The sequence below is a fragment of the Lampetra fluviatilis genome, chromosome 56 (assembly GCF_964198595.1).
Source record: "Lampetra fluviatilis chromosome 56, kcLamFluv1.1, whole genome shotgun sequence".
NCBI classification, from domain to species: domain Eukaryota; kingdom Metazoa; phylum Chordata; class Hyperoartia; order Petromyzontiformes; family Petromyzontidae; genus Lampetra; species Lampetra fluviatilis.
Genome location: NC_136330.1, coordinates 1067557 through 1095153, shown reverse-complemented (window position 1 = coordinate 1095153; position 27597 = coordinate 1067557). Strand labels below are relative to the sequence as shown.

At 49.0% G+C, this 27597-nt stretch overlaps 1 long non-coding RNA gene across 1 annotated transcript in view; it reads right to left on the bottom strand.

Annotated features, from left to right (window-relative positions):
- LOC144950189 (uncharacterized) overlaps positions 1 to 17777 on the bottom strand; it is a 30226-nt gene extending 12449 nt beyond the window's left edge. The window contains exons 1-2 of the long non-coding RNA XR_013640354.1: positions 17646 to 17777; positions 17013 to 17063 (exon numbers count right to left, since the gene is read on the bottom strand). This is a non-coding gene — a long non-coding RNA (uncharacterized LOC144950189). The remainder of the gene's footprint in view (positions 1 to 17012; positions 17064 to 17645) is intronic.
- Positions 17778 to 27597: the final 9820 nt, after the last annotated feature.

Genomic DNA, 27597 nt, shown 5'->3' with positions numbered 1-27597 from the left:
TTTCATGAATTCTCACGCTTTCAAGGGGGTCGCGATTCGATGCTAGATACAACACAAAGATTCAAACGTTTTACTCTAGTTTTGTCGCTCGTTGTCTTTGCACCACTAGCAGCGTATCGTTTGTGTACAATTGCAAAGATAAGATGTCCACATGTGCAGCTCGATGCCTGTGTGGTGAGGGTGCGGATCGATTGAGTCCATGAGTTGACGCCCGAGTGTTTGTGAGTCCCACACGCAGATGTGGGTCTACATTGTCGTGGTAAAGGTGCAGCCCTGCAATTGATGGCTCATGCTACTGCTGGAAGGATCTCAATCAGAGGCAGATCTAGAGAGTCTCTCAAGAGGGTTATTGGCCAACCCTTACACGCTGGAAGATGTGGAAGTCACCAAACTCCACCAAACGACAACTTACAAATCGCTGTGGCTCTAACCATTAAACCCCAGATTGGCCTTAGGTTTGTACATTTGCAAATGTACTTTTATCCACTCTGCAGAGATGATGGGGTGATTGCATATATATATGAACATATTTAAAATTATTCTAGGGAAGCTACCGTGGTGTAATGGTTAGCACGCTGGACTTACAATCCAGATGGTCGCTGGTTCAATTTCATCTGTCGGCACGGCAGCTCAAAGAACGGAGGTACACACGAGTACAAGACAGTTAGACGATGCGCAGTTTGTGTATGGTGGGGTAAAGTGTGGGTACTCCAAATTCCTCTAAGCCATGTGGGATAGCGTGGAAGTTTAGGTCAAATACCCTTTGGATGAGCTCTTAAGATGCCCTTACGCAAGCAGTGGCCTGAGCAAGCAGTGGCCTAAGCAAGCAATTGCAGGGCTCCACCTTAACCTTACGTGAAAATGATTTGACTGCTTACCCATGGCCACATTAAAGACAGCATTAAAGCCAGCTCAATGTTGGTTACTTCAACCTCATAGCTACCGCTACGCAGCCTCCAAAGGTAAATGAAAACAATAAATACGGTAACATCGTGACATTTCTATAAAATGTTATTCTTGGGATGAACACTGGCATACCATCCGAGCTGAAAAGGATCGATACAGCAATTGGATCAATATAGGCCTCCTGTTATAATGCATTGGTAGACAGGTGCTCCAGATGGTCTTTTTTTCAATTCCTTGTAAAATGCGAGTGGCCAGAGATAATCCAATGTATGGATACAATACAGTAATTGTATCACACACACATGCCTAAGTTCTCCTGTCACAGTTCTTTGTTTAGGCTTCCAATTTACCTGTAAAAAAATAAACACGAACAATTGAAACCGTTCCAATAGGAGGTGGTCAGGTGACTCAGGGGTCAGAGCGTTGAGCCGGTAGCGCCCAGTTGCTGCGTTCCGACCCAGGTCACTGCTGACCATCTCAAAACCGAGTTGTTCAACTTTAGGCGGTCAACCGATTACCTTACGTCGACTCTGCTGACCAAGCAACATAGCCCACCACTCCGACTTTTGTTTTGACCAAGCGGCTAACGTTTGACGGCGTAGTCATACCTCCTGGACAACAAGCTAACCTTCGTGGCTCTGCTGCCCCCTCCATTCGCGTGCTGTCGCTAAGACGGCAGAACCCACCAATAGGCTTCCACATTTATAGCTGCCGCCTAAACTTCCTCGTGGCATTGGCTCCGTCGTGATTCATTGACCCGTTGGCTATTGCATCTTCCATAATGGCACAACATCGATATATCTGGAAAACAGGAATAGCTGAGTCTAACAAGTAATGTACTACACGGAAAGTAAACTCTGGACAAGTTTTCACCTTCTGGTCTCATCGCCAGAATTAAGCTCGTTGAACAATCATACACAGAGCGTCGAAACCAGTCCAGCGTTTGATTGCATTCCCTAATTCTTCTGGACATTATTGGTCTGGAAAGCCAATAAATTACAACCAATTTGTATTTATATTTGGAATCACAGAACCGAGTAATTCTTACATTTGCTTACACATAACCCCGTCTACTTTATTTCCTATTTCCCTGCTTAAGAACTGTGTTATTGTTATTGATAAGTCTATTGTTAGCGGGGCTTCATTTTTCAGTCAATTACGCTGAAAACAAAAGTAGATTTTCCGCCCAGTCTCGCACGGCACCGCGAGGATGGGCACGGCACGTGCCGGCCGTCGGCGTGACGTGAACTGGGAACGGGAAGTCGCTTTACACCAACATCTGCAGCGCACAGCACTGCTACCGCCTGCAGCATGTGGTTTCTTTGCAATGCGCGTCTGTGTTCATATCATTCAGAGACAACATCGATATATTTTTTAAAGTGCTTTCTTGCTAAAATGAGCATTTGAGGCTGTCCTTGTCTCCGTTTGACAGCCCTGAGCCAGTGCTGGAAATTCCACGTTCATATGGCCCGAGACGAGATCAATCATAGGATAACCACTGTTGACTTCCACACAAAGTGGGACTCGTTTTATCGACCCAGAGGAAAAATGATGGGCTGAGTGAACCCCCAACCAGTATTTCAACTAGCAACCTTGCGGTCGCGAGTCGCTCGCTTTCTGGCTGAGCCATCTGGCCGAATCTCTCCTCTCCCAAAATTAAACGGAACAAATTTCGAATCAAACAGATCGTGGAATCACGTTTCGGGAATGTCGTGTTGAGCAGAAGTTTGCTACCAGAGGATCGTGCCTGCCAGGTTACCGTAGCAGGTCTCCGGGATAACAGGTTTTCACACAATTCCTTCAACTGTTGGGAAATGCAGTCAACTTTGACCGATGATCTTGCTAACCTGTCGTCCCTTAGGATGCACATAAATGACCCAAGCACCAAATTGGGGGCAGACATGACAACAGACCGCGCTTTCATGCACGTGATAGGACGTGATTTATTGAAAGAGGCCGCTGACTGGTTACTCCGCTTTTTCCTTAATGGTCTGCTGTATTTATTAATTTATTTACTCCAAAACATTTGGAGGAGTAGGCGGACAGCTGTGTGCATGGGATGCGCGATGGCCATCTATCGATTTGCCCCTTTTGGAGATTGGATGAATTGTTAAGATTTGCAGTTGCGTCTCGAGAATCGGGTTTTTTTTTTGCCTCGTTTTGCTGTCTATTCTTTCTTGGTTTTTTTCCCCGTCGTGTTTTGTATTTTTTTATTTGCTCCATTCCCCGAAACACAACGCGATCGTATCGCGTGCAAGAATCCTCATTGATTCGCCCACGTGCGATTCGACAAATTGAGTTTTGAGCGAATGTTTTATATTTTTTTAACTAAATGAATCGACGCATTTGCGGTGTATCGTGAATACCTTGCGCCACACGTGGCATAGGTGGCGTTTGAACTGCCGCACGACTCACCGGATGAGAGGTTAGGGGGCTCTGTGAGATTAGCTTCAGCAGCCCGGAGATACAAAAGCAGTGTAGATAGGAGAGGTCCCTTGTAGAAAGCTTCATGAATATGAGCAATCGGTTCTAGATTTGAAGCTTTCGTGACTGCAAGGATTCATACTCTTAGTTTTTTCGGTAAAGTCACGTAGGTAAAAAATTAAATTCAAATTAATAAAAATAAAATAATTAAAATCACGACGTTTCGAAGGCAACACAAATCTCCGTCATCAGGTGGGACCGTCACAGCCAGATTTGCTGTATCAAGTGAGGCCTCACCTGATGACGAAGATTTGTGTTGCCTCCGAAACGTCGTGATTTTTATTATTTTATTTTTATTCATTTTAATTAAATTTTTTACCTACGTGACTTTACCGAACAAAACTAAGAGTATGAGCAATCGGGCATGAGTTCACTTCCAGCGACTCACACCAACGACAACAGGGTGAGGTGATGTGGGGGGGGGGAGAAATCAGGTGATGGTGCGGTTGGTTCGTGTGGCTCTCACTGCGATGGGAGACCTCGGGCGGTCACTGGAGGAGTCGAGGTTCGTTCGTCCCTGCGAGAGTGCAGCGCACCTCAGTGGGCTGCCTCGCCTCTTATGTATGTACACATGGATTTCTTTCTCACCGTACATCGCCAACCGTGCTAATCTGTGGGTCCGTGGGTGTCTATGGGTCTGGGTGCCTGTGGGTCTCTGCGCATGTATGTGTAGGCTGCACGTCTTTCGCACCGTACGTAGCCAACCGTGATAATTAATCGAAGGGGGCCCTCTGTGCACGCCGGCTGTGCCCACGTGAAGGGCTCGCTGGAGGCGTTCTTACCCACGAGTATCGCTCGTATGCCGACTGTTACTGAATGAAGTCTCATATGTGGTCTTTCCCCCGTATGTAGCCACGGACGGCTACGTACGGTGCGAAAGAAGTTCAACACGCACATACTTAGTGAAGACATCCGACTGGACAGGACATCAGTGTGTGCCGCTATCCAATGCTAGTGCTCGTGCATCAGCAACATTCCATCACAATTGTGACCAATCAGCCTGTCAATCCATATCTCTTGCGTGTCTACTTACCTTTTACCAACACTTTGCATGGATGTTGCTGTGGCATAGCAGCTAGCACACGGGACTTGCGTTCCGCCAGGCATCTCTGTCCAGACAGCAGTATGCATGGGTACACCACAGTCATGCGGCATGTCGCAAGTGGCGGACACTTATGTTGGTACACCGATCCCTTCAAAGACGTCGAGCCAGCAGAGTGGTTCATGTCTCGAGGGGCTCGCCGGAGCTCTCTTCATTGCACCATCATGTCCGGGCTGCACATTTTCCTTAATCGGTGAAGTGGCTTTGAGGCAGCCAGGCGATGGCAGGAGGGGGTAGAATTGAAATCCATCTGTGCAGATCTTTGAGTGCCACTCCCCTGTACGTGCGACGAGTTTTTTTGTTGTGGGCTCCATCAGTCCCCCCCCCCGCCCGCCCCCCAACAAGCCGAACGCTCATTAGCACGTTGGTTTCCATGCGAGCCACGGCGGGCGGAGGGTCATGTAGCAGCAAAGCCCCCTTGTTTGCCTTATTCCCTTAAGGCTCCCCAGTAGCCGCATGTCCAGGGCAGTAATGCAACAAGACTGGTCACTGCCGGGTCAGATCACCCCGTGGGAAAAGCGCCATACAGCACACAGTGGGTTGTACGGCAGCGCCTTAATGGAATTGGTCAACTATCACAATGAAGGATCCTTCTGATAAAGCGTCTTGACACTTGTAGAAGCTTCCCCTGCGTAACTACATGGAATTAATTTAATTAGCGTTTGATTTTTTTTTTTACACCGTACTGAATTTGTCGATGATTTGATTTGATCTTGGACGCTAAGCATAGTTAGGCCTGACTCCTTTGATTGGTGAGCACCAGGGCTCACAGGGTGTTATAGAGGCATCGGGTGGTGAATTGGCCTAGAGATGGCGGTGCTAAGTATCAATTACCCCCTCCAGTGTGTGAGTCTTCACAATGTCGAACACTCCAGTTTTCTCCCCACACGAAACACTCGTGAATAAGTTGGGCCATGCATGCCAATACAACCCGTCTCGAGACGTTACTGAGTAAATTAAACACGTGATTTGTATTTTATTTTGCGTAAAATCATACAGTATTTGTGAAAAATGTGATGGTTTCTTCAAATATGCACAATTTTCTCGGTATTTTGTGGTAAATCGAGTGCAGTGGATAACGCACTGCACTTCAAAACCCGGCAACCTCAGTTCGATTATCGGTCGTGGCTAGCACGTGTGATATCTACACTGGTCCTGAGCATCTCCTTCACCAAACACCTACTGACCAACTGAACAGTGTGGTGAAGTAGGGTCAAACAACCCCACAAGATTAACATGGCGTGAAAAGGCCTGCCACGAAGCCATCTTGTCCACGATCCTGCGATGTACAGTAATAAGGAAATTGTTACATATTTAAAATTCACTTGGAAATCGGGGGTTGCTGGAACCACGTTATTTGAACGGAAAAACCTCAACGTCATCCTCAAGCATTGTATTGCCCACGGGGTGAGAGCAATGGATGCCAACGGGGGTTAAAGACTTGGCGCTTTACATTCCGTTAAAATGTTAATGCGCGTAAAAAAAGAAGTTGACATTAATATTTGAAAATGTTTCTGGACGGTCGTTCGTTTCAGGAGTATGTCAAGTCGCCAGTAGCAATTTACCATGGGATATACATCTTAGCAATTTACCATGGGACATGGAACTTAGCAATTTACCATGGGACATGTATCTTAGCGCCATAAATGTTCAGCGATTTTCAATTTCACTCATATTTATGTTTCTTGAAACCTCTCGCGTTAGCTTTCATAAAAAAAAATGTGTCCTGCGTCTGTTGCTAAGCTGTACGGACTGTGCTTTCTCTGCAGCCTTTACAAACGAGGCCGAAACAACTACGTCATTCAAACAACATCATCCAAACTACTACGTCTTTCAAACAACTACATAATCTAAACAAAAGCGTCATACAAACAATATTTCATCCAAACAACTATGTCATACAAACAGGTACGTTATCCAAACTACCACGTCATCCAAACTACATCATACAAACTACAGAATACAAAAAACGACGTCATCCAAAGACAAGTGTCATACAAACTATGTCATTCAAACAACTAAGCTATCCAAAAAAACGACATCATATAAACAACTAGATGATACAAACTACATCATCCAAACAACCACATCATACAACTACATCATTCAAACTAAAACGTCATGCAAACAACAATATCATTGAAACAACTTCGTCATCTAAGCAACAACATCATCCAAATGTCATCTACACAACTACGTCATACAAACAAGTACATTATCCAAACTACGCCATCCAAACAACTACGTCATCCAAACAACTACATCTTCCAAACTACTAAGTCATCCAAATTACTACGTCATTCAAACAACTGCATCAAACAAACAATATATCATCCAAACAACTTCGTCATCCAAACTACATTAGCCTAACTACGTAATACAAACAAGTACGTTGTCCAAACTACTACGTCATACAAACAATTTCATCATCCAAACTACATAATACAAAACACTACGTCATCCAAAGACATGTGTCATACAACTACGTCATGCAAACAATTATATCATTCAACCAACTACGTCATCTAAACAACTACATCATCCACTTCATCCAAACAACTGTATCATCCTAAAGACATCATCCACATTACATCATACAAACTACCACATCCAAACAACTACATCATCCAAACTATGTCATCCAAGTTACTACGTCATCCAAGTTACTACGTCATCCAAACTACATAATACAACTATGCCATCCAAACAACTACGTCATCCAACCTATATCATACAAAAAACTATGTCATCCAAAGACCTGCGTCATACAAACTACCTCATCCAAACAACTACCTCATCGAAACAACTATGTCATCCAAACTACATCGTACAACTACGTCATCCAAACTACATCGTTCAACCACGTCATCCAAACATCTACGTCATACAAACAACTACAACATACAAACTACATCATACAAAATACTACATGATCCAAAAACCTGCATCATACAAACTATGTCATCCAAACAACTACCTTACCAAACAACTACATAATAAAAAAACTACATCATGCAAACAACTACCTCATGTAAACAACTACATCATACAAACAACGAAGCACAGTGTGCTTTTAACTCTCTTAATCGCTTTTGTAATGAAGTGTTGTACACATTTGAGGGTGTAACACTGTCGCGTAGGTTTTTACACTTGCGCTCTACGGCTCCAATGTTTTTTCAGCTTTTCCTGAAGAAGCTCCCGGCACATGGAGCGGAACCTCGGACATCATGCCGAACGATACGGCGGTACAGCCTGAAAATACATCAGAGAGCTAAATAGAATCATTGCTCATCATTTTTATTTTTTTCATGAGTCAAACTCACGATCACAACGCTAATGCAGCTGCAAAGGTTCACGGAAACCAAACATCTGCGCTCTCTAACCTTAGGTCGCACGTTCACTTCATTGAATTAACAATGGAATTGTTCATGGGATGCCTCGTGCATCTAATGACCCTCCCCAAGATATTGTGGAATCATTTTGTGTGTAAGGTGCTTCAGCGTGCATCTCACTGTGGCTCTTCCATTACCATTGCCCACTCATGCATCCATCATTTTAATAAACAGTCACAAATTGCACCTTTCATGCTAAATATATTTCGTGACTCATATACTGTAATCTGCAGGCCCCAATCCAGCTCAGGTGCAGCCCTGCAAATTGCTTGGTGACGGCAATGGTGGCAGAAGAGCCTCCACTATAGAGGGCTGTGGATATCTCCTTCAGAGGTTGATAGGCCTGCTTTTTTATGCTGGCCAGACGCTCGAAGGAAGAGGTGGGAAAACGGACGCTTTATCCCACGATCCATGACCTGTCGATAGATTAAATCTACAATAAAGTTAAACTATGTTTATGTTACCAGGTAAGGCCCACTGAGCTATGTAACTATGTTTCAGACGCGACCTGGCTCTCACAATTGTAGGGGTGTTAGAGAGAGAGCCCGTTATGCATGGCAGCCTATGGTAAACAAACACAGTAGGCGGGGCTACATGTGTGCACGAGCAGGTGCCCTCTGCGACGTCCGCGCCAGACACCCTGGGGGGTCGATTCGGTCGTTATGATCCCCCGGGGCCCCACCCCTCAGGGAGGGGTTGGGTATAAAAGGGGAATGTATCGAAGGGCTCGGGAGTGATGTTTAGCTAAAGGAGAGAAGACGGAAGACGTCTTAGAGAGAGCCCTGGACTCCCCCTGGTACGCCGTCCTTATCAGGACCGCGCAGGCTCGAGCCAGTGGCGTGGTACCAGGGCCAGAGCCAGTGCTGGTCTGGACTCTGGGTACCGGGCCCGACTGACCAGTGTCGGGCCAAGATAGCCTCCCCTAGCCCATTAGTGGAGGACTCAGAGGCAGGCTAGGGTTAGCTAGAGAGGTGTGTCCTCAGATAGACGGGTGAGGGGGCCGATACCCCCTCAAATGTGTATGTCACAACGTTGGTGTTAAATAAACAAGTGTGCCTCCAACTCCGGTGTGAACGAGTCGTGAGCGTTACTACATCTGGCGTCAGAAGTGAAACAAAGTACGAACATGGATACACGCCGGACGACTCGAGTCGGGGTACCAGAGGCAGAAGACACCACTGCAGTCGGAGGGCCCGAGACGGCTGAAGATGCCATCGACCAGCCGGGGCTGGGCGCATCCACGCCACAGCAGCTGGAGGAAGGGGAGCCGTCGATGGAGGGGCTGAGGGAGGCGCACGCGAAGCTGACCGAGCTGCTGTACGCCGCAGCCGCCATGCTCGACACCATCACGCAGCTGGGGGCTGCGGGACCGCCACGGGGCAACGGCAGCCGACGATCACAGCGCCTTCCCGCCATTTCCACGGAGCAACATTTTGAAACTCCCGCCATCGCCGCAGCTGCTGTTGAGGGCGTGGCCGCTCTAAGCATCGCGTCCAACGGCGGGAGTACAGTACCTGCCGCGTCACCACCAACGGGCGGAACGTCACCACGGGTGCGACCGGCGATGCCATCGCTGGTTCGTGCCGACGCTGAGTTGAGTGAGGCGGACGAGGGAGTGCGTTCTTCCTCTGCAGCCGCTGCCTTACATCAGCGGCTACCTCCACTCAAGGAATTTGTGGGCGAGGATGGCAACTGGGGCGGCTTCCAGCGGCGCTTCCTCGCTCACCAGGAGATGGCACAGTGGACAGACGCCGAGGCTCTCCGCGCGCTGCCAGCACTTCTCGACAGCGACGCCCTCGCCACTCTAACATCGGCTTCGAAGGAGAGGCGCTCCACGCTGCGGAAGGCGATGCAGGTGCTGTCGGCGGTATATGGTCCACCATCGGACTGTCGCCAACTCTTTTACGATCGCCAGCGGGGGACGAAGGAGTCGCCCCTGGCGTACCGCACAAGCCTCCTGGCACTGGCGAAGGAGGCCTTTCCACGAATGGATGACGAGGGTGTCGACGCCATGGTGACAGAGAAGATACTTTTGCTGGCGGACGACTTAGACATCGTCATTGTCGCACAGGACGATGCAGAGATGTGCTCCCTCCAAGCGGCCCGTCTTCTCCACGCAAACCTGTCCTCTCAACGACGGAAGGCCAGCAAGGCGGCGAGCGGGCGTGCCGTCGCTGCAGCCACCCTCCCGGCGGAAGAGGTTTGCGCCATCGCCCATCAACGGCAGCATGGAGCGGGAGTACGGGAGGACCGGGCCGGTTCAAGCCGTCTACAACATCCATCGTCGTCACCAGCGCTTCCACGCTGTTACAACTGCGGCATCCGGGGCCACGTCGCCTCGGGGTGCCGCTCTCCTGGGCAGCGCAGGACGACACCTCAACGGGACGCCGGCCCTCGTCACAAGCTCCACCATCATAATCCGGCGAGTCGCGGCACCCCTCATGCTTGGCCCACGCACACGCCCGTCACACACTCAAACACCGCAGCGAAGGGGGGGCCAATATCGCGTACCATGGCACCAACACGCACCGCTCTGGGTACTCAGATTGAACCCAGCCAGTGGTCCGTGTTGGCCCATCGGGTTGTAGCCGCGTCGTCAGGGTCGTCGGCCGTTGTGGGTCACATCGATGGGGTCGAGGTGCGCATCCTGGTCGATACAGGAGCATCGGCGACCATTATTTCGGAGTTGATTTATAACATTCTCCCTGCCCAAAGCCGTCCTTTGATGCCTGTTAACGTGCCATTCTTTGCTGCTAACGGGGGTTCACTTGGTATCATCGGACAAATTCGTGCCCAAATTTGTGTCGGGGATATTAAATTGTCTGGGCCGAATTTTGTTTCCTCCTCGCTGGCGGTTCCGTGCCTGCTGGGGACGGACTTCCTGGCCAAAATGCCGATTAGGATATTAATCGACCAGGGATGCATTGAGCTCCCATGGGGCCGACGCATGGCGTTTCTGCCATCCCCCGCTACGAGCCGGACGGCGTTCGCGACGGTGCCGGCGTTCGTAGATAGAACGGTGCGCGTTCCTCCGGGGGCGCAAATGTTGATTCCTTTGAAACTTCGGCGGCCCTTCGTTAAGGGCATTGGGGCTCAAGGGGTTCTGTTGGGACCGTCTAGGGCCGGGGTCAGTGGACCTGATTTACTCCCGGCCCAGACCATAGTGAGACGGGAAGGAGAACCCTTCATCGCGGTCCTCAATGTGGGCTCGCAGACGGTGGTGGTCCCACAGGGGACCGTGCTTGCTCACGCAACGCCGGTGCCCTGTGAGGAACCCGTCGCGAGTCATGTCGGCGCTGTCCCTGCACCGCGACCACATTCGGACAGCGATGAAGGGTGGCTCGAGGCGCTTTGTGCGGGATCGACGGACCTGTCAAATTTAGAGCGTCAACGTCTTAAGACACTACTAAGGGAATTTTCCGACGTTTTCAGTCGGGATAAATACGATTTGGGCTGCACTAATCTGCTGCGTCACCATATTGATACGGGTGACAGCGCGCCAATACGCCAGAATCCTTTTCGGTTGAGTCCCGCCGAAAAGGACCATGTCAAATCGGCTGTTGATGACATGCTAGCCGCCGACATCATTTCTCCCTCCAACAGCCCTTGGGGAGCGCCGATCGTCCTGGTTAAGAAGCAGGACGGTTCGTTGCGGTTTTGCGTTGACTTTCGGCGCCTTAATAAAATTACGGTTGCCGACGCATACCCGCTCCCACGGATGGACGAATCGCTTGACGCCTTGGCGGGAGCGCGATTCTTCTCCACATTGGACTTACTTTCGGGATTCTGGCAGCTTCCTCTGGACGATGATTCAAAGCCTAAAACTGCTTTCCGTACTCCGCACGGCCTGTTTCAATTCAACCGGTTGCCGATGGGCTTACACTCAGCGCCGGCAACTTTCCAGCGGTTGATGGAATTGGTTTTGGCTGGATTGCAATGGGAGTCGTGCCTGATTTATTTGGATGACGTTATTGTCTTTGGCAAAACTTTTGATGAACATCTCCAGAGGTTGCGGGCGGTTTTCCTAAAGATGCGGGCTGCTAATTTGAAATTTAAGCCCCAAAAATGCCATTTGTTACGCGAGTCGGTGCGTTATTTGGGGCACATCGTGGGACGCTCAGGTATTTCTACCGATCCCGCCAAAACGCAGTGTGTAAGCTCCTGGCCGACTCCCACCTCAGTGGGAGAGGTTAGGAGTTTTATTGGGTTTGCGTCGTATTATAGACGCTTCGTCGCTAATTTTGCGACTATAGCAAAACCCCTACACGCTTTAACATCAAAAGGGGTTCGGTTCTGCTGGGGTCAGGAGGAGGAAGCTGCTTTTTGCTCCCTTCGGGACGCTTTGGTAAACGCTCCTCCCCTGATTTACCCTGATTTTTCAAAACCATTCTTGCTCGACACCGATGCGAGCAACACGGGTATTGGGGGCGTGCTCTCCCAGGTGGTTGACGGCGTGGAACGTGTGGTTGCGTACGGCAGTCGGGTGTTGTCTCCAGCGGAGCAACGATATTGTGTCACCCGTAGGGAACTGTTGGCAATTGTCCATTTCATCCAACAGTATCGCCCATATCTGTACGGTCGGCATTTCACCGTCCGCACAGATCATGCGGCACTGCAGTACGCCCTGAGGGTTCAACAGCCATCGGGACAATTGTCCCGATGGTTGGAGGTCCTCCAGGATTACGATTTCCAAACCACATACCGTAAGGGCGTTCGCCACACCAACGCGGACGCTCTGTCGCGCTTGCCAACCACCTCCGAGTGTGCATGCCTCCTGGGGTCTGGACGTTGCAGACCTCCAGGGGACACATCGGTTCCTGTCTTGGCGGCCGCCAACGACGACGATACAGTAGTTACTAATTCGATCGAACAACAGGGCAAAGATTCCCTGTTGGGGTTGCCCGTCATTGAATGGGGGCGCCTCCAGATGGAGGATGTCTCCCTCCTCGGGTGGCGACGTCGCGTTGGCGGTGCGGCGGGGGGAAAAAGAGGTGGTTCCGACGCATGGGAAATGTGCCAAGGCCTGCTGATGCATTGGGACGGGAAGTCGCGTCGACATCGGCTGGTGGTCCCTACTGGGTTGCGGGGCAGGGTGGTATGGGCCGCTCATGAGCGCCTCCTACACCTGGGGACCCAAAAGACTCTCGCCTTGCTGCAACTTGATTTTTATTGGCCTGGCATGACGAGGGATGTTGGGGATTTGTTGGGATCATGCCCTCGATGTGCACAACGCAAACCGCCGGCACGGGAGTCTAACCCGCCCTTGCAATCGATCAAAGTGTCCAGGATAAACGAGCTGGTCGCTCTGGACATTTTGGGACCATTCCCCGCCACCCCCAGGGGGAATAGATATTTGTTGACTGGTGTCGAGTATTTTACACGCTGGCCTATGGCCTGGCCTCTGGCCAACCAGTCGGCAGCAGCCATCGTGGAGGCCTTTGTTCAGGGTTATGTCCTGGACAAAGGTGCTCCGGAGAGGCTGCTGACCGACCAGGGCAGAAATTTTTCCGGTAAACTACTCAGACAAGTCTGTGATCTCCTGGGCACAAAGAAAATTCGGACCTCCCCATATCACCCACAAACTGACGGGATGGTCGAACGGTTGCATCGCACCATCACGTCCATGTTATCACAACAAGTTTCGGACTCGCAAACGGATTGGGACCTACAAATTCAGGGGGTCTTGGCGGCGTACCGGATGGCACCCCATGCAGCTACGGGGTTTTCTCCCTTTTACCTCATGTACGGCCGAGAACCAGACCCGCCTGTTCGTGCCCAGTTGCAGATCCCCGTGCCGCAGGGAAAAACTAATCTGGCTGACCACGTTAAATTTAATCTGGACAAATTGACCGAGGCACGGGATGCTGCAATGCAAAACTCTGACCTCCGTCAGAAGGCGAATGAGCGCCTCAGATTGAGTCGAGCGCACATACTGCAGTGGAAGCCGGGGGACAAGGCATGGTTGCACTGCCCCCAGGTGCCACTGGCAACCTCCTCTAAACTGGTGCGGCCGTGGCGGGGCCCTGTGGAAGTGGTGGAGGTGTTACGTCCGCAGTGCGTGCGCATCAAGTGGGGGAAGCGGCGATGGTTCGTGCACCCCTCTAGGTTAAAACCCTTCGCTGCGGTACACAATCCCACTTCACACGCGCGTGGCCAAACGTGTGGGGGGTCGGCCGACTCACTGGGTCCGTCTCCGTCGCTCTCACCAAATGCCTTGCCGGCTGTGCCACCTTCAGGAGCATCAGGAGTGACGGGCTCACGCCCGATCACCCCGCCTGCGGATACCGAGGGTCACGCGGAGTCGGATGAATGCTCACCCCAAGACGGACATTCGCCACCTGATGGTCCGCCACGCGCGGTTACCCCGTGTGAGGGGCCCGCTGCAAGGACGCGCGCTAAAATGCGCAAACTGTTGTGAGGCCGGCGAAATATGTACATAGCTGTTGTGTTTATTGGGTGTTGTGTGGGTGGTGTGTTCCTCGCTCCTCGGATGTACATATGTTGGGTTCACCGTGTGTTGTGTGTGCGTGGTGGGTTCCCTGCTGATTGTATATAGGCTGTTTTTTTTACGGAATTCGTATTTATTCGGGGGGGGTGCGACGGGTTGTTTTCTCATCTTGCTGTTGCGTTCTTGTTCTGGTTCCTGTTATTGTTCAAAAATAGTGAGGCACACGCGCGGTCAGGGGGTGAAGGCACCTTTATTGTCAAATTTTTGTATGTTGGCAGCCGGGACGGCTGCATGCTATGCGGGGGGGAGTGATGTAGGGGTGTTAGAGAGAGAGCCCGTTATGCATGGCAGCCTATGGTAAACAAACACAGTAGGCGGGGCTACATGTGTGCACGAGCAGGTGCCCTCTGCGACGTCCGCGCCAGACACCCTGGGGGGTCGATTCGGTCGTTATGATCCCCCGGGGCCCCACCCCTCAGGGAGGGGTTGGGTATAAAAGGGGAATGTATCGAAGGGCTCGGGAGTGATGTTTAGCTAAAGGAGAGAAGACGGAAGACGTCTTAGAGAGAGCCCTGGACTCCCCCTGGTACGCCGTCCTTATCAGGACCGCGCAGGCTCGAGCCAGTGGCGTGGTACCAGGGCCAGAGCCAGTGCTGGTCTGGACTCTGGGTACCGGGCCCGACTGACCAGTGTCGGGCCAAGATAGCCTCCCCTAGCCCATTAGTGGAGGACTCAGAGGCAGGCTAGGGTTAGCTAGAGAGGTGTGTCCTCAGATAGACGGGTGAGGGGGCCGATACCCCCTCAAATGTGTATGTCACAACGTTGGTGTTAAATAAACAAGTGTGCCTCCAACTCCGGTGTGAACGAGTCGTGAGCGTTACTACACAATGATAGCTCAACGAGATGGCTTATTACTTGGACATGTATAGCTGCAGCCATGTATCAAAATGTGGAGGGAAGAACGGGGGGACCTGGATAGACATCCACACGACCACAGGGAGAGAGACCATGCAAACTCCAAATATAAAAGCATTATGTGGTTTGGGATCGAACCCACGACCTCCTGTATACGAGGCGAGGGAGTTAACATCTCACCACCGTGGCACCATGTGGTGTACCCATTTATACAGTTGGGAGGAGAGGTGGGGTGGAGGATTTCAGAAACGTCCCTGCCGCACGTCCAAGTTGCTCACCAGTACACGGCAGCATCACCCAGTAGAGGGAAACAAATTATAATTCTGCTAAAATGAATTCTTTCAATTTTCTAATGTCTGCCTGAACCAGCAATGAAAGCTTTGTGCAACAAATGAAAACATTTCACAGCGTAATTAAATTCACGAAACGATTAAATGCAGATTTTTTTTCCTCATTTTTGCAGTGAAAATAGTTTAGTGAGAAATAATTTGGTGTTTGTGCTATAATCTTATCAGCAGTGATGCACGTTGCTTTCCACGCATTTTCGTGATAGCTGGTACATCATCATAAGACCCCAGAACTGAATTCTGTACTTCCTATTTCATTCCACCAAAAATGTTGTTGTACATTCTAATAGCGTATTTGTTTTCTTTGATAATGTCTCGAACTGAATACATACTCTCGCACTTTTAACGTGGGATTTGTGACTAATTTTACGAATCACATATGAATGGATTTATGCTGCATCTGAACACTGCCGAAAAACCTTTTATCGGAAATATTCTCATGCGTGTTTGTAATTCATAGCAGCACATTGACATAACATGACATTTGATGCAATGGACCTCCATTGCATCTCAACGTACCTTACATGTTCCCACGTGGGAATACGGGAACATTTTATTTGCAGTCAAATATAACAAAGGACGTTGCATGCGTGGTGTAATAGGTAGCACACTGGACTTGTGGATTTAAATTTTGTAGGGTTTACTCTCCAACACACCGGTGTGCTGTACTCGTAACAAATCAGCATGTTTTGTTTGAATAACAACCCTTACTAATTGGCTGTGTCGAGTGGTGGCGGGTTTAATGACACATTTATATATTTACGAGATATAACCCAAAAACCTCTATTACGATAATATTGGTCGCGACAACCTACGTGTTAAACACACTGCACTTATAATATCGATTCGATCTATCTCGTCGATTCGATCCATCTCGTCGATTCGATCTATCGTGCAGTTTAAATGGGCAGACCACAATTAGTCGCCCATCCAGGGGGCTTGTGAGCCCAATTAACGACCCGGGCAACTCCTACCTTGGATTGTGATGGTGAGGTATTGTCAAAGTCCGAGGTTGTTGTGCCTGAGCTGTAGTCCCAGTGAAAGGCATCTCGTGGTCCCAGCGGGTGAACTGTCCAGGGACCCGCTCCCCTTGGGGATCGATAGGCCCTAACCCTTCACCCCAAAAGTGTGTAGCAGACCAAGAGCCTTGCCTTGCATGCTTGAAGATTGCCCGTAATGAAGCCAGCTAAGCTGTATGCGTATGTCGAGGCTTCACAGTCGCACACGCGAGCTCACATTAACACACCGCCTCCTCTGTCTCATGAGCCTAGCACCGCCAAGCAGAGCCGTGAGCAGGCAGGATAAGTGTGGCTCTGATCCCATGGCTATGGAGCTTCCTTGGAAGAGGAAGGCCCCTTCACCACACACACACGGCTATAGACAATGGCTCGCTCATCAACGTCGGACCTGCCACCAACCTCGAGTTTCTTCCCAGGCCAGCCGAGCGTGTGAAATCAGCCAATTGTTTCCTAGAGAGGAGACAATTGACCAAAGTCCGATGTCAGAATTAGAATATCTATTTATACTGGAGGAATCCGATGAACTATAAAGCTCCTTTTCACACATGCCCAATGTGAGTTTGGAGCTCGACTCACTGTGAGTTTGGTGCGAGATCGCGTCCAGGAGAATCCAAATGACGGGAAATGGAAATAGGATAAAACATTGCATGCCACGAGACACGCCGCGTGAACAAGGTGGTGAATATGGAAAGTAAAGAGGGAAGGCCCTATGCCACACCCACCTCGCCCCCTTCTCGTCTATGCTTGTGATGAAGAGCAGGGTATGGTAGTGAGTCACGCGAGGAATACCTTGCGAACCGTGGGGTAAGAGCGTTTGTGACGCCACGAACATCGCTGAGCGGACCTAACCCAGACATGGGGTCCACCACCCAATCACGAGCCGTCAGGAATCATCCGTTACCACGACATTTGACAGGAATCTAGCCAATCGGAAAGCAGTTTAACACAGCGCCCCGGGGTCTATCGAGTCAATCTGTACCAGAGCTCATGTCATGTTGTGCGGATAAGCTCACATCGTGTTCTTTCCCTCACCTTGTCCATTCGCGTGCACGAGATGCGGCCGTGTCGAGCGCGCGTGTTTGAGAGGCGATTCTAGTGGCATCCCCGAGGCAAGCGGCGAGAACATCTCGGCGTGCTGACCGTGGGTTCATCGCGGTTGTTTCACGTGCTTGGAAGTGTGATTTTGTAAAAAAACATTAACATGCTACGAGCGAGTGGTGGGCTTCGTGCTACGAATGTTGAGTGGACTTTGGGAGTGGCCAAGGCGTGGCGGACACAGGGAATCGATCCTCTTGCAATCATACAATGTCTACGGGGCCTGTCTGCATGTTTTGCCACAAAGTGTGTGTGGCTAACGCTGACTTGGCGGCCGGAAATAGCTACGATATCTATTTGGTGTGTGAACATATTCCCTCCTGTTTTGTTGCCAGAAAGGAGTTAAAGCCTACTCTTCTTTTTTCTCCCCCCATCCTCTTGTAATCCTTTGAGTTCTGCTGCGGTGTTACAGGCCATCGGGGATTGTGGGAGTGCGCGCTTGCGAGTCACAGTCAAATGCAGTGAGCGTGTGCTCCACGTGGAGCGCGTTGGAGCACACGCTCCTCGTGTCGCCAGTAGCACCATGTGCAGGCCAGTAGCACCCTGTGCAGGCCAGTAGCACCCTGTGCAGGCCAGTAGCACCCTGTGCAGGACAGTAGCACCCTGTGCATGCCAGTAGCACCCTGTGCAGGCCAGTAGCACCCTGTGCAGGCCAGTAGCACCCTGTGCAGGCCAGTAGCACCCTGTGCAGGCCAGTAGCACCCTGTGCATGCCAGTAGCACCCTGTGCAGGCCAGTAGCACCATGTGCATGCCAGTAGCACCCTGTGCAGGACAGTAGCACCCTGTGCATGCCAGTAGCACCCTGTGCAGGACAGTAGCACCCTGTGCAGGCCAGTAGCACCCTGTGCAGGCCAGTAGCACCCTGTGCAGGCCAGTAGCACCCTGTGCATGCCAGTAGCACCATGTGCATGCCAGTAGCACCCTGTGCAGGCCAGTAGCACCCTGTGCAGGCCAGTAGCACCCTGTGCATGCCAGTAGCACCATGTGCATGCCAGTAGCACCCTGTGCAGGACAGTAGCACCCTGTGCATGCCAGTAGCACCCTGTGCATGCCAGTAGCACCCTGTGCAGGACAGTAGCACCCTGTGCAGGCCAGTAGCACCATGTGCAGGCCAGTAGCACCATGTGCAGGCCAGTAGCACCCTGTGCATGCCAGTAGCACCATGTGCAGGCCAGTAGCACCATGTGCAGGCCAGTAGCAGCCTGTGCAGGCCAGCCGGCACGTCACACGAGGGGGTGGGTGGCCAGGACAACGCCCGGCCGCATTTGTTCCCCACAGTTGTGATGTTTACACACCCCACCAGGTACTCATTTGAGGCCGAGTCGACTTAGGGAATGCCAGGACCGGTTGAGTCGTCCGTGAAAGATGGGAATTGAACTCGGGTCGTCCGGGCTCATAGCACAGTGTGCCAACCCGCTACACCACCGCTCCCCACATGTAAGAGAGACAAATACAAGACCACCCCCGTGTAGCCTGCAACAGACTGTTGGGGCAAGTTGCTGTTCGCGAGTAGCGGCACCTGAGAGGGTGGAGCCACACACACGCGGCATGGCGAGCGACTCATGTAATACACCAGCACTGCGTCAGCTTGGACACGCGGCTACAGCTGCCCTGGGAGCTGCATTATGGATCGACAGGCAGTGCACATCTGGGTATGAGCGATAGATACTGCTACCGAGTAGGGTATTGTTCTGTTGCGATACGTGCAATGTGTCTATGGGTACCTTGCTACTACAGTAATGAAGGTAGAGGTGCAGCCATGGAATTGTGGTATTGTATCGTTTCAATAGCTGCGCCAGAAGATCAAACCAAACGGGTGACCTCTGGATTTCAAGTCTGGTGGTGCTAGCGATTACACCCAGGCAGCTTCCACTTCCTTCGTAATGTTTTTTTTTATTATTAAAAAGAAAAACTGGGTTACACTTTTTATTTTTACAAACACCACCCCTGATGTCAATTTGACTATAAGACTCAATCCAACATATTCACAAGGCAGTGAAATCACACTTCATGGATGATGGCAAGCGAATGATTTGACTTTGAAAGTAAAAACTTTTCTTCTCTGCCCATGTGAACGTTTTCTAGACCTACCGAAGCCTTGCTAAGATGCTCCCCCCTCATTGCACTTCATTCCCCTCTCCGTTATTTGCAGCTCTGTCTAGATGTGTTTTTTCATCTCTCCGGCACCTGTGCTATGTGTGTGTGGGTCACGTCAGCTGTTCAGGGTACAATTTCCACCCAAGGACTGGCCTGAAAGATTGGACTGATTTTCAAAGGATTTGTGTGCGCAAAATACAAAATATTTTGCACACACAATTTAAAATTGGCTGGGATTTTGGCCCCTTTTCACGTTCAAAAGTACTGGTAACCCGGCCAACGAATATATGAGCAAAATAAATACACAAAGAAAAATAATAAATTGTATGCGGCAGACCAATTCCTGACCCAAATGCACACAAATTCTGCCACATTTGTTGCATGACATTTCCTGAATTATCACAGCACCGCGCGGTCTCTCCTGCATTTACGCTCTCCTGCCTGTCCTCCGATGCACCAGCGCCATATTCTTCACTGCCTGGTGTGTACATTGGCCAATGAGTGTATATATTATTGTCCATCATCGTGATCACCATCGGCCATGGTTAGTCCACTGCTTGATTATGGCCTCTTCAAACTTTCGCCATCTCTCAATGCAAATACTCATCCCGTCTGCGATTCAATTAAGCTGGGTCATGTTCTGATTTAACGGCAAATTATTTGTTTGAATGCAGCCGCCTCTAGTTGCTGCCGTGGTCAAGTGAACTTATTACATGCGACATAGACGAATTGATGAAAGTATTTTTTTTCACATTCCAAACCATGCATGTATTGTGAGCTTAACGAAAAATATCAATACACTGATGCGTTGTTAAACTCCTGATATATTCTCCTCTATAGAACAACGTATATAGCGCAAAATAACGACATGTGTGACCATTGTGTTATTTGGACCACAACTCAAAGCAATGAGAAACTGTGGCCAACCCAACAGGAAGCGGTGAAACAATGATACAACTGTAGACCAGTTTTATCCTCATTGGGACTCATCCATACAGCGTAGTCATAAATATCCACTGCTGCCATAATGTATCTGGGATCTCCATATAAGGAGAGGGACCCTCATATTGGAACCCACTGGCCTTTGCTAAATGCAACAATTATTCAAATCTTTAAATGACAAGAAAACCCTTCACAACGGAAACATTAGAATATGCCAGAAAACAAATATATTTGACAACACAAATATTGCATGTGTAGTGAATCATTTCAGAGACACTATTTAGGAGGCAACAACGTGTATTCTACGCTTATGCAACAACGTTACACACGGGAATCATACACCTATCTCTCACTCTCGTTCCACCCGGGACTACGCATGCGGAATAACTATAATCGGGTCATAGCAGCCAACGTGCTGTCTGACCCACGATGTCGAAGACGTTGACGTAGTACTTCAGTTCCACTTCACCTTCAGACAGCCCCGATATTCGATCGGAGCTTCCCTTTTATCCCTCTCGGCGCGGCCTGGCTCCACCCCAGGCCGCGCCTACCTCTGGAATATTCCCGAAGGTTCCAGGCCACCTTACACCTGTTCCCTCTCTGGCTCCGCCCTTAACTACGCCCCCCTCAGGAACTCTCCAGACGTTTCTCAGCAACTCTTCCCGTGTCCCCTCGCTCACCTTTGGCCCACATTCCTCACCCGTGCCCCCCCCCCTACCGCCAGCCGCCCCCACCACACTCCCCCAGTCGACCGACTCTGTGGCAATTACCTGCGGGCGCTGGCCGAGGCTGCTATCCCTTACTCTGTCGGTAGGACTCATCTGGTTCTCTTTTGCTCGCAGCCTGCACCATGCCCCTAGTGGCCCACTGTAAGGTACTGCACGGTGTGTTAGCCTCGGCGCCCATTTCTACGGCACTTGGCGCTGCGCGCCGTAGTGATCCATTAAACATCACTGCTCTTGTATCATAGCTATCAGATTTATCCAGACCACCAGCTCTTTGAACAATTGCCACGTTTCTTAAATCCGAGCTTCCTGTGTTCACCTAAAATAATAAATGGGGAGACCACAACTTAGTCGCGTGGTGGGTTAAGGAGTGGTTACTCCGCTCTCTTACAAGATATGTTCGTTGAACTTATTTTGCACCGTACGTAGCCAACCGTGCGAATAGCATGTGCGAATTAGCTAGCCAGCGTGGAAGAGTAGCCGAAATGCAAGGGGAAAAGCGATCTTCTCAATGCAGTTCCTTGCAGATGCTCCCAACTCGTGGGGCCAAAATGTGTGGCCTCAAGCCCACCAACTCAAGGTTGAACAAAAAACCCTCCAGAAGGCTGTGCAGCACAACCACATCATCCCGTACACAAGAGAATCAATGCATTGTCAACTCGCAAACCTACGGCAGAAAATGTGCTCCAACCTCAAGCACCATTAGGAGTTGTGTTTTTAATCTTTTTTTAATATTTCGCTCGCCAAATCAGAAGATGCCTGCAGCAAGGTATTGAATAACCAAGGTTACTGGGAAACACAACAATAAGCAAGCGACGGCTGAAAAAGTGGACAAGAATTGCAATAGGGTATACACAGATAGAACGATTGACAACGGTATAGTCACGGTTATATATGTAAACAATATATAAAAATGAGCAGAAAGGCAATGTATGTCGAATACACACGTAACTAGTGAGTTTAAAAAGAGAATATTTATAACAATTTATCCTGTACACTCAGACATGCAACGGACAGTATTGTAAAAAATACGAGTAAACAGAAGCTAAATTATGTATTGTAACGTACTCTATAGGGGCCCTAGGTATAATGGCCGTGTCCCTAAGTGTCGACTGCTGTGCCTTGCCGTCGGGAAGGCTGAGCTGAGGCCGGTGCCGGAGAAAACATTCAAGAGCCGCCGACTGGGTCTGAAGGCGGAGAGGTACAGACCCACGCAGCGAACACGCAACGTGTTCTTGCAGATATCGGTGATGATGATGGTGGTGGTGCCTATGTTCATGGGTCTGAATTCTGCAAGATAGCGAAATCAACTTTAGATCACGCAAACTATCACGCCGTCATACATTGAATTTTCCGGATTATATTTGATCAGCTGTCCCCTAACAGTCGGGGTCATTTTTGGGAAGGAAAAAAATAAGAAATTCACTACATCCCATGAAAGTCGGAAACGAGGGTGTAAAATATAAAGTTCTACATTAAAACGTGGATGCTGAGGGGGTAAATGTGTGTCATAATCCATGGAAGAAGCTGTGTAGTGGCCACGAAGGTGTTGAATGTGCCATCATCAATAACGTTGGATTTGTAGACGCACCCCAAGGTTTGACTTTTGGTTTAAAATACAGGAAAAAGTACGTCTTATAGTCTGGATAATACACTATGGCTTATAGTAATGAGAACAAACAGCACCATTTCAAAAGAGTGTTGGTGTTCTTTTCTTTAAAGAAGAAGAATCATTTTCTCGGCTAAGATGGGAGTGGAGCACAGTGAGCGGAGTAGTTATCGGCCTTCTGCGAAAGGCTGTCTAGGCACACAAACACAGATTATCCAGAGCTAGTTCTGGTCCTGATGGCTCAATCATGACCGTCAATGACGTTTTATTTGTTGACATGTTTAACCAGCAAAGCCTCGCTGGAGGGTGCTGTCAAGTTGTCGCTGGTCACGGAGGGTCCTGTCGCAGGTAATCTTTCAGCGTTGGGATGCTTGGTCAACACCAGTTATTTGTGAAGGTTTTTTTTTTATATGGGAGAACCCTGAAGGAAACCCATGCAGAACAGGGGGGAGAACATACAAACTCCACACAGAGAGGTGCCCGCCTCAAGAAACGAACCCAAGGCTCTTCCTGAGCACCTTGCGGCAATATGAGCACATTTTGTTTCAGTTTAAGTTCATATTATTGATTCATAATTGCCTTTTGGGTGAGGCCACGTGATGATCTGGCCAACCTTGTGTCGTGAAACTCGCCACCATCCAACATAGCTAACCAAATGATATTGTCAAGCGTACAAGCGGTTAATGGTGCTAATTGTTAATGATTTTGGTTAAACCGGTAAGTTGAAGAGCAAATCGCACGAACAAATGTGGTAGTTTATTGCCCCTCGGACTTTGGAACTGTGGGGCTAGCCATGAGCAATGCTGTGGTGGTTTGGCTTTGCAGGAAGATCGTTAATTTTTGTAAGCAATCTGCTTGAGCACCGCGTAATATGTCGCTTGTAAAACATCGCATCACGTGTTGAAAAAGCGAAAAAGAGAATGCATTCGCTTCTCGACACACCAGCAACTGCCACGAGGCAAACTTAACAACAAGAACATCTTGGCAAGGCTATCAACGTGTCAGGTTTAATGGGGCTGCTCATTCCACACACATGGTCCGTGCCACACGGAGCGTGGCTGCCAAATAACAGCTTGACTGCCATACATTTAATGACACCGGTTTTCAGATCTGACAAGTATCTCTAGAGACTCATTACCGATGGAGTTACAAGTATCATCTCGACAAATGCGGCGACACGGCAATACATGTGGCTACCTAAGCCGTCGTCCACATCTCGTGTTCTTAATATATTCAGACAGGGCGCTAGAACTTACGATTTAAACATCACATTCAAGTATTTGAACTTCTTTCGGCACTGAAAAATTGAAGAAGTTCGCACGAGGAGTGGGACGTCAGAAATAACGGGGTCAGGAATAAATTGTTTATGCCAGCGGTTATTAAAGGCTTGCCCAAAAACATACAATTTTCGCTAAATAGTTTGGTAATGGTGCGGGATGTTCTATGAAGTCATTTGCTGAAATGGAACCAAATATACATTTGCAACACGTGTTTTGGCTCAGATTTCTATTTTAAATCAAAAAAGAATTACACGGGTAAAGCGAGAAAAGTAACATTTGAAGCAATTAGAATCAACGGTGGATAGTCGGTTAAATTAAATGATTATATTACAGAAAAAGTCTAAGTGCTTCTCGCTAAGTTTAACACGTAGGCTTTCGCGACCAATATCACCCCTAATACAGTTTTTTTTGTTATATCGCTTCTTGCTTACATTAGCGTGGATCCTTGCTCATCTTGTGTTGCCAACCCTGAGCCCAACTGGTGGAAAGTCCACATCCTATCTGTCGGGGTCGTCTTGCAATCGGACACTAATCGATCAATTTATGCATCGTTTCACCCCCGACTGAGCGTGTTCATGAAGCCACTCGCGTGGGAAAACGCCGATTTTTACGCGTCCCGAAGCGTCGCGTAAAAAGGGTCCCGGGGGTTTTATGTTTCGCGGGCAATGCGAGTCGCGCGTCCCGTGGCGGTGAGCGTGGAGAGAGAGAGGGACAGATGCGCGCGTGGCTGCGAGCAGAGTTTGTTTATAACGTTCCTGTTGTTTCACCCGCCGGATTGCGACAGAGGCAACGGCCGAGAGTTCTATCCGTTACCCGACGGTCCTGAGTGAGGTCACTTCACTCGAGCAGTCGGTGAGGTGCCGTGGAGGGGAGAACAGACGGCGCATCAGACTGCCGGTGTTTGTGATCGCTTCCGTGATTCCAACGGTGGCGTTCGTGTTGTTTCTTTTAAACCGGCAAAGTTGGTCAGCGGTAGAGCGAGCGGCTGGCAATCATCCCTCCGCAGTAGATAACATTGATCATTGACATGTGGGGATGTCAACGTTGGTTGCGGATCAATTTGAAATGACCACCACTGGCTCAATGATGATGAGGATTTCTGGATAATGCTACACATAAAGAGAGATTTAGTGCACGTTTTTTTTGTATTTATTGAAAGGAAAAGGAGGGAGAACTTGCAGACGATCTGACTATGAACTGCCGTGCAGATTTGTCAAGCTGTTCGACGTTAATTAAATATATTTGAAACAGTGATAACAGGGAATTATCTGAGAATCGTAGCACGAGACGATTGTGATTCCAGTAATTAGGCTGCGGCCTTAATGTAAATAAATATATAACATCATCCCTGCAGGTGTGAGTCGGAGAAGGGCAACTGAAAGACATTTTGATAAAATGTTCAGAATTTTTTTTTAGCTCACAAATGACTAAAGCAAGTGATTCATCGCACTGATCAGTGCGGCATGGTGCAGGGATGGCAAGAACTGATTCGGATGTCACTCGCCACTGAGGTTCACCGTGGCCAGGGAGTCGATCTCATGCGGTCGGCTTCAAGGATTCATCGTGCCACGCACTCACCGCTAATGCACCAAACGTCCATTCTATCTATTAATCTTCTTGGTTCTTTCGGTAAAGTCACGTAGAAGGGAAATAATAAAATAATAAAAATAAAACATAATAAAATCATTCTAATATTATTCTATTATGTATACTTGTATAAAAATAAAACATAATAAAATATTTATATTATTATATTATTTTATTATGTTTTATTTTCATTATTTTATTATTTCCCTTCTACGTGACTTTACCGAAAGAACCAAGAAGATAAATAAAAATAAAACATAATAAAATAATTATATTACTTTATAATGTTTTATTTTATTATTTTATTATTTCCCTTTTACGTGACTTTACCGAAAGAACCAAGAAGATGAATCCCTGCAGCCACGAAAGCTTTAAATCGAAATCTATCTATTTAATTTGTAATACTCTCTCAGTACGCGCCGTCGCAAGGGAAGAGCGCGAAGCCATGTGGTGGGGCACTGCAGGGGCACACCTTTGCAGGAAGGTGTCGAGGCGACAGCTGCGGGGTCTAGCGGAAGGGTGGCAGCGATGCGGTGACATCAGCGACATTGCCGCTGATTATCGCGACGCTTAATAATAATATATTTAGCACAGCCGGCTTATAAATGTTATCATCATCGTGAGCCACGAGCAAACCACTGCTGGGTGAAGGCTTCTCCAGGCCATCGCCATACCTCACGATTCTGAAATGTAGCAATCCACCTACCAACTACGCACAAGCTCAGCTAATTGTTTTGCGCCATCTCCGCCACGGCGCTTGCCTTTGATTGTCTGATTTTAACTGGTGGCGTAACGTCACACGCACCCCCCTTCAAGGCAATTGTAGTTTTAACGATTTTAACGATTTAAGATTGCAATTCAAGTGCAGATTGTATATGTGTGTGTCTGTGTGTGTCTGTGTGTTTTACATCGCGGTGAATGGGTTGGAGCATGGATGGAAGCTAGCATGGGGTTGTGCGTGGAATCGAAATCGATATTATTTCTATATATTTCTGTTCCCAAACTCCTTTTTGTAAGCAAGTACATGGCCAGGGTAAGCTTATTTGGTCAAGACACACCCGCTTCATTATAATGTATCCCTCCATATTTCACTGACCCTATCGCCTCTGGTGGCTGTCGGGGTGACGTGAACCCATTACATGGAAAAACCACACCACACGTGCGTCAGTAACACGGCGCGTGGCCTTGAAAGGAAACATAAAATAGGCGACGTTACGGGCAATGGACCTTCATCGTGCCACGTAAACATAGATTGCCAGAGACAGAGGGGGTAATGCGAGTGGGAGACGGCACATTTGCACGATGGCGTCTGCTGAGAATGACATTTGTTTTGTTTTACATTCCATACAACGAAAACAAATGTGGTACTGTATACATGAACCAAAACATCGATTCTTGCGCACGACGATTCGGCGCGCGTATCCGCGACCTTCAGAACGGGGACTCGTCCACGAATCAACGCAATTTGTTCCACTCCGGAACACGTTGCCTCTCGACAAATTCCCATCAGTCGCGCGGGTTCTTGCTTGGGCGAAGGGGCCGTTGCTTTCGCAGCTCGCTGGCAAAGAGGAAAACGGTTGTGCCGGCCTTCATCGCTACCAAGTGCGTAAATGAGCAGCCCATTCACCGTGGCGCCTGCCCCATGAAT